Raw genomic sequence first — 14,697 nt, forward strand, 5'->3', positions numbered from 1 at the left:
CAGAAAGGGGACGGGGGGGAGGTGAATGTCTGTGGGCTAATGTTATTAGAGGTGATAATTGGGGAAGCTATCTTTGTAATGGGTAAGATAACTAGATCCTTTGTTTAGACTCAGATGTAGAGTGTCGAATTTTAGCATGAATGACAGTTCAGAGGATTCTCTTTCAAGTGCATACACTGCCATAGGCACTCACACAAAAGCACAGCTCGCACATGGCAGTGTGGACATTTTCTTACGCAAGACTTCTTGCACAAGAACCTTTGCACAACATGTTCTTGCGCAAGAAGCCGCCAGTGTAGACATAGCCTCAGAGTTTGTCTCTGACTAGTTTCAAAGCCCTGAATGGACTTGGCTGCTAAAGACCAGTGGCCAGAACTTTGACCCCACAACTCCTTCTCCGTGCTTTAAGATAGCTTTCCTCCCTTCTCCCAGTACTTCACGACTCTCTTTTGGGACATCTGTGAAAAAGGCATAGGCTTCCCTGAGAGTGAGTTTAGAGAAAGTTGGACATCGAAGTCATTTGGGGAAAACATTACACAGCCATGTCCATCAATTTTAGTGTTCACTAGTGAATGAAGATATTCTATACTTACTGGGACAGGCTGCAAGGATCTAGATCTTCATATTAAAGTGGTACAGATAGGCTAATGGAAGAAAACCTAAGCTGTTTTAAATGTCACTGTCAAAATATAGTCTCTTTCCTCTTCCTCACTCAAAGCTTGGCTTCTCTTCTCTATACAGCCATATATTTATATACAGGCAGTCCCCAGGTTACGTACAAGATAGGGACTGTAGGTTTGTTCTTAAGTTGAATCTGTATACAAGTCAGAACTGGCGTCAGCCGCTGCTGAAACTGATCAGTTTCAACAGCGGCTGAATCTGGACGCCAGTTCTGACTTACATACAGATTCAACTTAAGAACCCCAGGCATCCCCAAGTCAGCTGCTGCTGAAACTGATCAGCGGCTGATTCCAGGAAGCCAGGGGCAGGGGCTTCCTGTAGTCAGCCACTGGTCAGTTTCAGCAGCGGCTGACTTGGGGACGCCTGGGGCAGAGCAGCTGGGGTGCTGCTGGGTTGGTCCAGTAGCGCTGCCGCTCCTCAGCGCTACTGGACCAACCCAGCAGTACCCAAGCTGCTCTCTGCCCCAGGCGTCCTGATTCAGCCGCTGCTGAAACTGACCAGCAGTGGCTGAATCAGGATGCCTGGGGCAGAGCAGCTGGGGTGCTGCCGGGTTGGTCCAGTAGCGCCCAGAGCGGCGCTACGGGACCAACCAGCAGCGCCCCAGCTGCTGTACCACAGGCTTCCGGAGCAAAGCCGCGGAGCACGGGGGCAGCGGGACAGCCCAGACGTGCCATGGCTGTCCTGCTGCCCTCGGGCTCCGCGGCTTTGCTCTGCTTTGCTCCCCCTCTCCCTGGTCTGCAGACCAGGGGGACGGGGAGCAAAGCCGCGGAACATGCGGGCAGCGGACAGCCCAGACGCATCTGGGCTGTCTGCTGCCCGCGTGCTCCGCCGCTTTGCTTCCTCTCCCTGGTCTGCTGGAGACCAGGGAGATGGGCCCCGTTCGTAACTGCGGATCCGACATAAGTCGGATCCGCATAACTCTGGGACTGCCTGTACATATACACAAACACACACACACACACACACACGCCCATCTTCTCTATTAAGAGTCATCATTATTCTGTGTTAAACTGAGGAACATGTCCCACCTCAATAGTGTGAGTAGCCCATACCCAATCACCAAATAAAAGTGTTTCTTTGGGAGGTCTAAAAGCAGGCATGCGTACACACACACACACACACACACACACACACACACACACACACACACCTTTCCCCTCCCCCTCCTCCCCCCCCACATTACAATAACTGTTCCAAGGACAAGATCATTACTGGAAGGCTAGACTGGCATGATTTTCTGCAAATGCTTTTAACGAAAAAGTTTTTCCGTTAAAAGCATTTGCGGAAAAGAGCATCTAGATTGGCATGGACGCTTTTCCGCAAAAACACTTTTTGTGGAAAAGCATCCGTGCCAATCTAGACGTGGTTTTGTGCAAGAAGGCCCCGATTGCTATTTTCACGATCGGGGCTTTTTTGCGCAAAACAATACCACATTATCTACACTGGCCCTCTTGCTCAAAAGCATTTGCACAAGAGGGCTTTTGCCCGAACGGGAGCAGTATATTATTTCTGCAAGAACACTGACAATCTTACATGAGATCATCAGTGTTCTTGCGGAAATTCAAGCGGCCAGTGTAGATAGCTGGCAAGTTTTTCCGCAAAAGCAGCTGCTTTTGTGGGAAAACTTGCCAGTCTAGATGCAGCTGAAGAGTTTATCCAAGCTCTTAAAAGAAAATCTCTCCATCTGGGATTAAAGAAGCCAAGTTTGCCTTGAGATTAGGGTATCAGCTTTCAACTTCTTGCTTTCTTCCCCTTTTGCACCCTGCAGCTGGGAAGGATAGGTTATGGAGGCCAGCTGCAGGTGTTTCCATGCTCTTTTCTCTGTGTTTCTATCTTGGCTCTTCAAGGGTATAGAAAGAGAGGACTGGGCTAAAGCTACTCTGATGTTTCTAAGCCTCAGCAACCCAAGTTATCAGGGCTCATATGCAAAACACTGTCACACCAAGGCAGTGACAAGTCATCATCTGTGAAATAGGGGAGAAGAAAGTTTCAAGCAAACTTTGACATTAAACTGTCTGAACCCTCACGCTCCTGAGTAGACTTTGTTAACTCACAAGGACCCCAGCAACATCCTGCTTCAGCTGGAGAGGCCACATGGAGAAAAGTGTTCTCATTACATCCTTCCTTTTCCATCCTAAAAAAATAAATCTACAGACAATGAAATGAGATTTAATTAATAGGATGAAAAGCAAGAATGACTCAATGTCAGAGACTTAAAGCTGTAGGTGGGCTAAAGTAACCACACACACACACACACACACACACACACACACACACACACACAGTTGAAAGCACTTTTCACTCTGTCCAAACTGAAATGATCCCAGCCCAAGTCTTAAGGGTTGTGACTCAGTGTAAGGCTTGACTGAAGTTTCTCAGAAAAGAGGTTTTATTTGGCAACAATTACAGCTGTTCAGCCATGATCTTTTAAAACACAGAGGCAGGTTCCGGCCAAGGGGAGACTGGACAGAGGCCAATAATTAATAGACTTAGGCTACATCTACATCTACACTGGTGGCTTCTTGCGCAAGAACAGCTGTTCTTGCTGACAAACTTGCCGAGTGTCTACACTGCACACCTTCTTGTGCAAGTAAATTTACAGTCTAGCATCAGAAAACAGGGCTTCTTCTGGAAGAGTTATTCTCTTCCCATGAGGAATAAGCCCTCTTGTGCAAGAGCTCTTGAGCAAGAGGGCAGTGTGGACAGGCAACATGAATTTCTTGTGCAAGAAACCCGAATGGCTAAAATGGCCATCTGTGGACGGCTCGTGGCGTGCGATCACCCCCTACTTGGTGGAGCAGGGGGGGTTCGGCGGACCCCACCCCATCCAACTTGCCGTATTTTAGTTCGGGTCCTCTGCCCTGGGGATGAGGTACTTGGGTCCTCTGCCCTGGTGGGCAGGGGAGGATTCAGCAGACTCGCTGTCCAGTTTATAGTTTAGTGAGTATGCTCTGCGTTCAGCTCCTCCCTGGGGTGATGCCCGCCAGCCCTGCCCATCAAGGCCACAGATGCTGGTGCATGCCTGTGTATGCCGGGTCGGGAGGGGGAAAAATGGTGAAGGGGACCCAGGACCGCCCTCCCCACTGGGTCCCAGCCCGGGGCCCTAAGTGCAGGGGACCACACTGTCCCTACACAACAGGTGGGGATTACTCCCGAAATGTGTCTGTCCATGGGTGCCACAGGGACCCTGCCCCGGGCTGCTTCCTTCCCCCTCGTGGACCTCTGGGGTCCGTTCAGCGGTTCCCCTGTGCCTACCACAGTTCCAGTGTCCCGTGCTGGGGAGGGTCCGCAACTGTTCTTGCACAAAAAGCCTGCAGTGTACACGTAGCCCCATGGTCTTCTCCAGAACAGCTGCCCCTGGAATCCCTAAAAGGAATCATAGCATACTAGAACGGGAAGGGACTTTGAGAGATCAAGTTGAGTCCACTGCCTTCACAGCAGGACCAAATACCGTCTAGATCATCCCTGACAGATGTCTGTCTAAAAATTCTACAGCAAAGAAGAAGAAGCAGTTGAAATGTATTAACATTGCCTACAGTCTGGGAAAGAAAGAAGCTAGAGAAATCCAGCCAAGCAGATCCAGCTACCACCTCCATGTTTTTAAAGCTGGAACCCCATAGAGCTCCTTTGAAGGCATTAGGGTAAAAGAGGTGCAAGCCAGAGAGATGGAATGCCATCTCTCTCCCATGAGTATGGCTGCCTTCTGCCTAGACTATACAGAAGAATACAGTCCTTACTTTTCCTCTTGCCAAAATGTATGGATGGCTCCATATTAGTTGATTCTCTCCAACTCTTTACAGTGTGGAACATATCTTAATATAATGTCATGGGGGGCAGAACCACCTCTTTCTTCCATTTTCTGCTGCCTGTATCATCATCTCTCTCATTAACAAAGAAACTACAGCAAGTGCTTACATGGACATGCAATATAAGGAATATTTAATGCATTTTTAGCTTCTGAGGAGATAAGAAAATAGAAGGAAAGAGGAGATCAGACATCAATATCTACATGGACCATCAATAAGTAGACCAATTATCAGAATTTTACATCTGCTGCTTTAAGCTATATACTTTGTATTTTTCTTTACTTTGATTATTGCAATCTAGTATGTGGGCTTATTTTCCAGAATAACAGACTAGAACATCAATGTGTTCATAATTTTTGAAGCTCAGGCTACTTATTTAGGGCCTACATATAGAGGATTAAGTGTGGATATCTATTTTTAAAGTCTTGGTCAAGGCATTTATTTTAAAACAAAATTGTTATTAGCAGAGAACAGGAGGACTCAGACAGATTGAGTAGGCCAGCTTCTTTCTTGCAAATACTCATTCCTCCTCGGACCCAAAATACCCGTCCAAGTGAGGAACAAATTAACCACAGCTACACTCTTATCCAAGTTAGTATGTAAATATATACATTTATTACAAATCCCATTAAACCCTTATTTGGTGATGTGAACACCCATATAATGAATAGTAATAACCCTGTGATGAATATAATTACACCTGCCCCATTTACAGCACTTTCAGCCCAAGTATGTAGTTCTCACAACCCAAATTCTCTAAATCAGCAGTTTATGGTGTGGGAGGGGAGAGGAGATCTGGTATTTCAGGGGATATGTATTCCACAGCAAATGAGAAAGAGCAAAGAAGAAAGAAGGTAACATTGTTCTACACAGAGAATTCATTAGAAGTTACATCTCTGGTACAGCTACATGCTTATCTATCCCAGGCAAGCAGGATGGGAGGAAAAAGGGGAATCAAAACACATCTGTAAATCAGTAGGGACAGTGCCTGCCGATGCTGTACTCCCATCACCATGGTAGCAATTACCCCAATTCCTTATTTAACGGTTACATACCCCAATAACCATCAGAGTTTAAAACAGTGTTTTCCTTTAAATATATAAAATTACTGCCTTATTTCTTAAGTTCCACTCTTCAGGGATAAGTGCGTATTTAGGACAGCTTTAGGATCTACCTTCCTTGCAAACAATTTTCAATGCGGCTAAAATGGTGAATTTCTGGTATTTTGGAGAATAGATTTTTTTTTAAAAACCCTGTAAATCCCAATTTTGCTAAACTATATGGTAATCCTTAGTTTTATCCGTTTAAATCTAAAACTAGACACCCTATAAATACACACAAATTTAGAAAGATAAACATACGCCTGCATAAACATACACACATTTTAGTCCTCATTATCATGAATCTATTTAAATATATCCTAGGGCCATAAACATGTGGCTTCTCAATGCTGAATTTTATGTTAGGAACAATCTTTTTTGATGCTGAAATAAATTTACCTGCTTCAATTGATTTGATTTACATGTTCTCAGAGATGTAAGGAGTACAAGAGAATATATGACAACAAATGCTCATGTAACCAATATGATCTCTCACATCACCTGAAACTAACATCTTGGATAAATACCCTTGAGACAATTTAACAAATGCGCATTTTTGTACACTAACCCAGAATGACTTTCAGAGACATGGAACTAGGCTTACCACAGAGTCTGCACTAAATGCCGAAAGTACGTATCCTGAAGCATGGTCACACCAATGGAAAGTGCAGCAGGCAGAGACGTTTTTCTGTCAAAGGATAGACCACTACAGTCCCAAATCAAGCAAAGTGTTGAGTGAGAGGAATTAATTATTTGCACTTCTCAGCAACAGAGAGAGTCTGGCTCTCTGCAGATACATACTAGTAAATATCTTTTTACAATATAACTGCAAGGTTTTTTTTAATAAAGGCTGAAAAATTTCCCTGTTGCAGGGTGTGCTCAGGGCAAGTGCATGTGCGCCTGAAGATTTTTTTCTCCATTTCCTCTACACACCTTGACCCGTCAGCTGCTGTGCTTGTCAGGTGGGTCTTTGGGGACACAGCCCTCCAGCCAGGTCACACTGTCCATTTGCAAAAACAAACAAACCCCTTCCAAAGTACACAAGCTAAAAAGGTCTGCAGTATCCTGCAGCCCTCCCTGAGCTCAGTCTTTAAACAGTCCAACAGGCCTAGTCATGGTACCCTTGCTTGGTCTCACTAGGTTACAAGGCTCCTGCTCTGCAATGGAGAGGCCCCTCCAAGAGCTTCTTCCCTAGGCAACTGCTTGCCTCACCACTCTTTCCTCTGCCGGGAGTTGCTGCTGTACCTGAGGGAGAAGTGCCCTCCCCCAGCTAGGCAGTTTTGTGTAGAGAGCCCTTAGCCCCCAGCTGGGCAGGGCTCAATAAGCAGCTGCAGGGCCATGCTTCCACACAGCTTAAAGGAAACCTGGACTAAGACCCACCCAGTGCTCCAGATCCCAACCCAAATACTCTTTAAATATAGCAGCCTTCTATTGCATGCACCCCTTCACTACCTGCTGTTTCACATTTCCTTAGGCCACTTCTCCATAGCCCGTCTTAGTGAAGTCCCTGCAGCCAGCCAGAAGCTCCTTTTTCATTCCCCCGGTCCCTGCCAGTGACTACCTGCTTTGACCCTTTCAACTGCTGCAGATAGCCAAGAGTACCTTACCCTACCAGTCCCTAATAACAAACTAATCTCACACTGGCCCTGCAGTTCCTTATATACAGCCTACTGGGTCCTGATTAGCTGCTTCTTGCAGCCACTCTAGCCCACTTAGAAGACCTCTCTACTGCCCTTTTCCTGGCATAGGTGTGGTAGAACCCTGAGGCTGCGACTAGACTGGCAAGATTTTGCGCAAAAGCAAGTGCTTTTGCGCAAAATCTTGCCACCTCTCTACACTGGCCACGAGTATTTGCGCAAGAACACTGACTTTGTACTGTACAAAATCAGTGGTCCTTGTGCAAATACTCCGAGGCTCCTGCTCAGGGATAAGCCCTCTTGCACAAGTATTCTTGCACAAGAGGGCCAGCGTAGACAGCCAAGTTAATTTCTTGCGCAAGAAAGCCCGATGGCTAAAATGGCCATCGGAGCTTTCTTGCACAAGAAAGCGTCTACACTGGCACGGATGCTTTTGTGCAAAAGATGTCTTTTGCACAAAAGCATCCATGCCAGTGTAGACACTCTCTTGCGCAAATACTTTTAACGGAAAAACTTTTCCGTTAAAAGTATTTGCACAAAATCTTGCCAGTCTAGACACAGCCTGACGCTTCTAGCAGGCAAACTCCAGGCTTAATCCATCCCATCAGATGCCCAAGGGCAGTTAAAATGTCAGCACAGCAGACAATTGCAACTGAAATAAAAATTAAGCACTAAACATGCTGTGTTTTTAAAAAAGTTTTTCACCAGCATGATTAGTAAAATAAATAAATTGTATTTTATGCATCAACAATAAAGTGCAACGTATTATCCTCTCTACCTGTTATTATTTTGCACATCTGAGAGAGTTAAGAAGGTACAAAATGTCCTTTTTTCCCAAAACATTTTTGCTGTAAAAAAGGGTGACATATTTCTGTGAAACCATTAAAAAAATACCATTTTACCTTAGCTGGAGGGGAGAGTTGCCATTGCATACTAAAAAATTATGTTAATTTGAAGAAATTATGAAACTTCTTCTTGAGTCCAACTTGCAAATGCTCATACACGCTCAGAAAAATGTTGATTTCTGTGCATAAATATACATGCAAAACCCTAACCTTACCTGGATTATATAAATTAAATCTTAATTTACTGTGGTATGCAATGGATAAAATATGGTTTAATAGAAATATCTGACTCGCTTTGCTACTGAAAGTGGCTATCTGAGATGTTGTTGTAGGCAATAATGCCTATTGGGAAATGTAGGCTAAGATTTTCAAAAGTGAGTGCCCCAAGTTAAGTTTTCAAATCCATTCATAGGTACTTAAATAAAGTTTTATAAGCTTGATTAAATGTTCATCATTTTTTAAAAACTATAGCCAAAATCTTCAGCTTTAGCTGGTTTTCCTAAATTTGCTAATAGTTGTCATAGCTGCCATCAGGAGTTTTGAAAGAAGTCATCCTGCAATTTATTCCAAGTATTGTTCTGCAGTCTGTGTGCTATTAAGGAAGCAAGAAGCATTCAGTCGCCTTTGGTTGGTATGCAGATGCAGTGCATCCTATAAAGTTCTAGCAAAAACCAAAAAGCCAGGAAAGAGTTAAACAAACTGCATTTAGACTCTCTTGGCAACCAGGATACTAGAAAATAACTTCAGCAGCACTATGGGTCCCTTCACAGAGGTGGAGGTGGGAAACAGTTCCATCTGCTTCTCTTAATTTTTAGCAAGCAACATCCTAGCACTTCAATTAGTGTTAAGTATCAGCCCAGATTCCACAAGTCAAAGCATACAGAACTACACATAAGCACAAGCACAAAACACAAAATAAGCCACTACTTAAATCTAGCACATCTAAGTCATCAGTATATAAAATTCACAAGTACTTAATAGCCAGGTGAATGCTGCATCCTGGATTGAGTGCCAACTACTTTTTTTTAATGGTCTTTAAATTTTTTGAACTAACACTCATGGCCAATATAAGGATTTTGCATTATTTTGCTGGGAGGCTTTATCAAAAAGTGGGCACATGTCAACTTCCTTACTGAAGTTCTCTTTTCAGTCTCCTGATGTCCTCACACAGAACATGCTCAGGAGGCTGTTTTGGCTGTGCATGTGGGAAGTGATGACAGAATTATTTCTCATTTTTGCCATGGTATCCAATCCCTGAGGATAAGGTAGAAATATTTAGCTCAGCCCATAAACATGGAGTGAGAACCAAGAAAGAAGGGTTTACTGAAGAACCGTGCATCTGATCATGTTATGCTATGCTGTGTTTTGAGATGTCTGCCCAAGTGGAAAGAGTGAGATAACAATCAAGCTCATCTCAACATTTACTTGTAGATCTGCTTGTTGATTGATGGAAGATAGACAGGTACACACCCTTGTATGTTGCCGGTTTCAAATGTGACTGGCAGTATTTAATATATCGACATTTACATAAGCAGAAGTCACCTGTGAAAATCTTTAACACCCTCTACTGGAAGAATGTATAGTAGCAGACAGTATGCATACATCACCTGGCTCAGAAGAGACCCAACTAAATATGTTTTATAATGTCTGTAGTCAATTAAATGAGTTAACTATTTCTTTAGTAATCACTAAAGGTGTAGATTTATTAGAAGGAGATATTAAAACGAGGCCATCATTTCCTTCTGAAATTGCTACTGTTTACTTGGGACAAAAGAAAGTTTAAGGATGGTTCAGATTCATAGGTAATATATTCCACTGGATTAGAGTGTAAGCAGGAAATAGTCCTCTAGTCTTTTAAAACAAGGGCCTTTGAAGTGCTGTCATTCTGCCAACTTTCAGCCTTTTTAAAATATATATATGCTATGAACCTTGTGCCCAGAACATTGCTTTCACTCTTTGTACAGAAACCAATCTTGAACATATAAAGGTAAGAGTACTGATGCAATAAATAGAGATGTGCACTTAACCAAGCAAAGTACCTAAAAGTCACTGCTGACATATCAAAAACTCTCTGCCTTCCAGAGGTAGCCAGGTCGCCGATCAACATCAAACAATCTGAGCAGATGCACAGTCTATGACAGTACCAGCTTCAAATCTTCAAGTGAAAGAATGGTGCTCTTTACTTTTGGTGGCCATGACGGTCTGTTGTGTTATATAAGGACACTAACCTATCACTTCTCAAAGTGAATTAATCAGGGCTGGCCTTACCTTGAGGCGAACTGAGGCAGCTGCCTCAGGTGCCAGACTGGGGAGGGAGAAGAGCACCACTAGGACCCAGAATTCAGACCTTTCGAAGTTTGGGCCCAAGCAAGGGTCATGGGGGCATCATTTGAGCTCCCCACCTCAGGTGCCACAAAATGTTGTGGGCCGGCCCTGAAATTAATGTATTGACCTATACAGCTACTAAAAGTTAGTAGAGCAGATATATATAGTCAGCATTTATTTTGATTTTTCAGAAGCTGGGACCCAGACTAAATTCTGTTCTCTGCACTGTTTTAACACAGAGGAAGAGAAGAGTTTGGCAACTATCTAAATTATTCCTGGATGGATTGCCATCAGACTATAAGAAGGGATCACAGTGGCTGTGTCTAGACTGCATCCCTTTTCCGTAAAAGGGATGCAAATTAGACACATTGAAATTGCAAATGAAGCGGGGATTTAAATCCCCCCCCACTTCATTTGCATAAACATGGCTGCCGCTTTTTTCCGGCTCGGAGCTTTGCCGGAAAAAAGCGCCAGTCTAGATGCGGATCTTTCGGAAAATAAAGCCTTTTCCGAAAGATCCCTTATTCCTCTTAAAATAAGGAATAAGGGATCTTTCGGAAAAGGCTTTATTTTCCGAAAGATCCGCATCTAGACTGGCGCTTTTTTCCGGCAAAGCTCCGAGCCGGAAAAAAGCGGCAGCCATGTTTATGCAAATGAAGTGGGGGGATTTAAATCCCCACTTCATTTGCAATTGTGATGTGTCTAATTTGCATCCCTTTTACAGAAAAGGGATGCAGTCTAGACACAGCCATTCTGTGTCCACTGTGTCTGGAAGTTTTTGCTTTAGCAGTTTGCTCAATGCCATTCAGTCCTGGAAAGCAGCAGTCCCCCCAGATCAACAAAAAAGTGAATGGCTGAGAAAGAATCCAGAAATAGGCCATAATATTCTCCAGCCATTACAAGTCATTTAAAAGGCATTCCCACTACCATAAATACCCAATATCAACAGTGGAAATCAGAGAGTTAAATATCTCATAAAGCCTACCAATGAATTCACTCATTCTACTTGCCAATCTACTTCCTTTACTGGACTGGTAGTTAAATGTTTTGAATCAACAAAGGAAATATTGATACAAAATTGTAGTGTCAGCTTGTCAGGCTCTTTCACCTTCAGGAACAATGTAGTGAGATACCAAAATACTATCTGTTTAAGAAAAGTTATTAAAAAACTCAGCTGAGGGCAACAGAAAACAAGAAACAGAATGTACCATAGACCAAATGAACATACCATGGGCTTTTAGCACTTTCATACTAAAATGTCAGAAAAATCAAGCACAAAGCTTTGTTGAACTTCAAAAACATTTGCCTCCCTCCTGGCCATATTAGCCTCAGATGTGGGCTTTTCTCTCAGCCCTCTCCCAGGGTTGGGTTTTAGCTTTAAAGGGCCAGTGCAGGCAAAAACATTTGTATGTTGTTATTATTATTTATTATTTGTAAAAAATTGTAGCACTTAGCGATTCCAAATCAGAACAATGCCCTACTAAATGATGTAACACTTTCAGTGCACAAAATTCATGGTAATAAATGGTGATAAGACACAAGATGTGTTTGATGTGAGGAAGGAAGTACATTTGAATCTGTAGCAGCACATATTTCATTACTTAATTCTGTTTAAGTGTGATGGGGACCACACTGGCCCTTTAAAGCTAAAACTCAGCCCTGGGAGAGAGCCCAGAGAAAAGCCCACAGCTGAGGCTGATATTGCCAATTAGGCCCCAGCTGGGGGCTGTATAAATAAGGGCTCTAGGAGACCAGCATATTCTTACTCTACTTAGGGAGCAAGTTGTTAGGGAATCTGAAGGCTTCCTGAGATCCAGCTAGGAAGCTCTGGCTGGACCTAACTCCCAGGTTGCAGGGCCTGAGGCAAGGTTTGAGTGTGCTAAGACTGCAGGGTCACAGCCAGAGATAGGAGAAGGCATCAGGTCCACACCCCCTTGCCAATGATGAGTGGCTATTTCAGACTGCAATTTGCCCCTGAGGTAAGTGGCTAGGTGATGACTATCAGTGAGTCACTGAGGCAAGGTGCATATAGGGGACTGGGGGTCCCTTGGGAGGAGAGAACCCCAGAGTGCAGAGATGCAGGACTGTTGATCACCCCCTGCCCCCAGAAGGGGGCTGAAAGACTACAATAGTGGGAACTGCTGGAGGGCAGTGTCCTGAAGAGGGTGATGTGGGTCTTGCAGTGGAGACTGGAATGACGTGGGAGACACCAGGCAGAGGGAGGTGCCTTGCAGGCTGGCAAGAGCAATTCCCAGTGCTACCAGCAGGAGATGCTGTTGTCATGAGTCAGCCCCATGACAAGAAGGATTTAGGATTTCTAAATGTATTTAGGCACCTAAAGATGCAGATAGCCCCCTGGAGGAGTTTTATAAGCAAAATCTTTTAAATCAACTGGAGTTAGACATCTGGCTATATATTTAAGCACCCTAAGTACCTTTAAAAATATGACCCAGAGGTACTGTTGTTCAATCAAAATTTCTTGCAGGGCTTCACAGTTGCCTTTTTGTTTTATTGCTGAAATCTCTTGTAAAGGGCAATAAAAGGAAATAGTATAATAAATGTAGCTGACAATGGGAATATATTTCAGATGACACCCTAAAATTAAAGGCTTTGTCTGTTGTTCATGAACATCCAATAATGACTGTAGGGATATTTGTCCCAGTATCTCTGGCCACTTTCATACTGTGTTCTGAAAGTGTTTAAGTGCTTTCCTGAAAAGAGATGGGATCACTTGGATGCTTAAAGTTAAGAACATGTGTTATGTAGTCTGCTGAATTCAGAACATAGTATGTGTATCAGGTGCTGGTAGGAAACTGAGGGACCTGTGAACCATGCAGAGATTGTTGCTGAAACGAAAGCCCATTTTAAGGAGGGACTTAAAGTTGGTGGGGATGCTCATTCGGCAGATGAAAAGAGGGATAGTGTTAATCAATGAGTCTAGAAAAAGACTGAAGACTGGATTTGGAGAAGGATATAAAAATTGGATGAAAGTTTAGGAGGGATGCTGATATATGAACAGGAACAGAGTGGCGTGTCAAAGAGGATGCCAAACAGTTTGAACTTGAAGCTTAAAACGGAGAGGCTATTCAATGGGAAGAGATTCAAAGAGTGGAGTAGGTTACCATATTCAAAGAATCTTCCAGCCTGGAAGTAGTATGTGCTCCACTTCTGCCCTAGGAAAACTCCCATTGACTTTACACCAACAATTCCTGAAATTTGATCCATGACAAAAGACCCAGGATGAGATTTCCAAAAGCCCTAACTCACTTCAGAGCACAAGTCTCTTGAAAGTTACTGAGATACTTTGGCAAATCTGAGTTATGCCTACATATGGAGATTATCAATTTAAATCTTTTTATGACATTATTCTAATTTCTCAAATAATTCAGCCTCCAGGATAGGTACTAATATGGCTATCACTAACCATTATTCCTGGAAGAAATATGTATATCAAATAAGTTTTACTTCCATACATGAGAACTCTAGGTAGAAGCTGAGCAACAAAGGGTAAATGTAACGGTAGACACTTATTTTATTACAGTCCTGACCAGATCAGACAATTGTATTCAGTTTCTCCTTAATTAGCATTAATTAACCACTAATCCAAATGTAATAACAGAGATTATTTCAGTTCTATAACTGCTCATATGCAAAATACTATATAACAGTGATTAAGAATCCTTCAGGCTGACAGATATTTAAAGTCTTAGGGTATGTCTACACTGTGGAGCTATTTTGGGATATTAGAAGTATCCCAAAATAGCTAGTCCATATCTATTGAAGCAGCCTGTTACTTTGAAATAGATTTTGAAATAACAGGCAGTTTATTCCATCATGCCACTAGCCCTCATTCCATGCGAAAGTTCCAGAGCCATTGCTGGTCGTTCCATTGCCCCAGGACCAGCCGGTCCCACCAGTCCATACTGGTGTCCAGTCTCCACATTGCCCTCTCCACCCTGGGGTGGGGATGCCACAGGCATGCCATGGTGAGGGAGTCCAAAGCGACCTGTGCCTAGAGTATTTCCAGAAAATCATGCCAGTCTAGACACAGCCAAGTGGTTTTCCAGAAGGATATTTTGACTTTTACTTAATTACATTTTTTTTCCAAAGTAGTACTTTTACTCAGCTAACTTTTGGGGGCATTTTTCCCACAACTGTTACTGATCAGTGGCCACACTGAAATTTGAAGTCCATGAATTTTTTTGCATGCATCATAATGGTTGAAAGTAACAAAATGGAAATGGGCTTGGGCCTAGCCCCTGGAACTGAGCATTTGAGCGAGTGTATATGGGGATCACAACTG

The sequence above is a fragment of the Pelodiscus sinensis genome, chromosome 6 (assembly GCF_049634645.1).
Source record: "Pelodiscus sinensis isolate JC-2024 chromosome 6, ASM4963464v1, whole genome shotgun sequence".
NCBI lineage: Eukaryota > Metazoa > Chordata > Testudines > Trionychidae > Pelodiscus > Pelodiscus sinensis.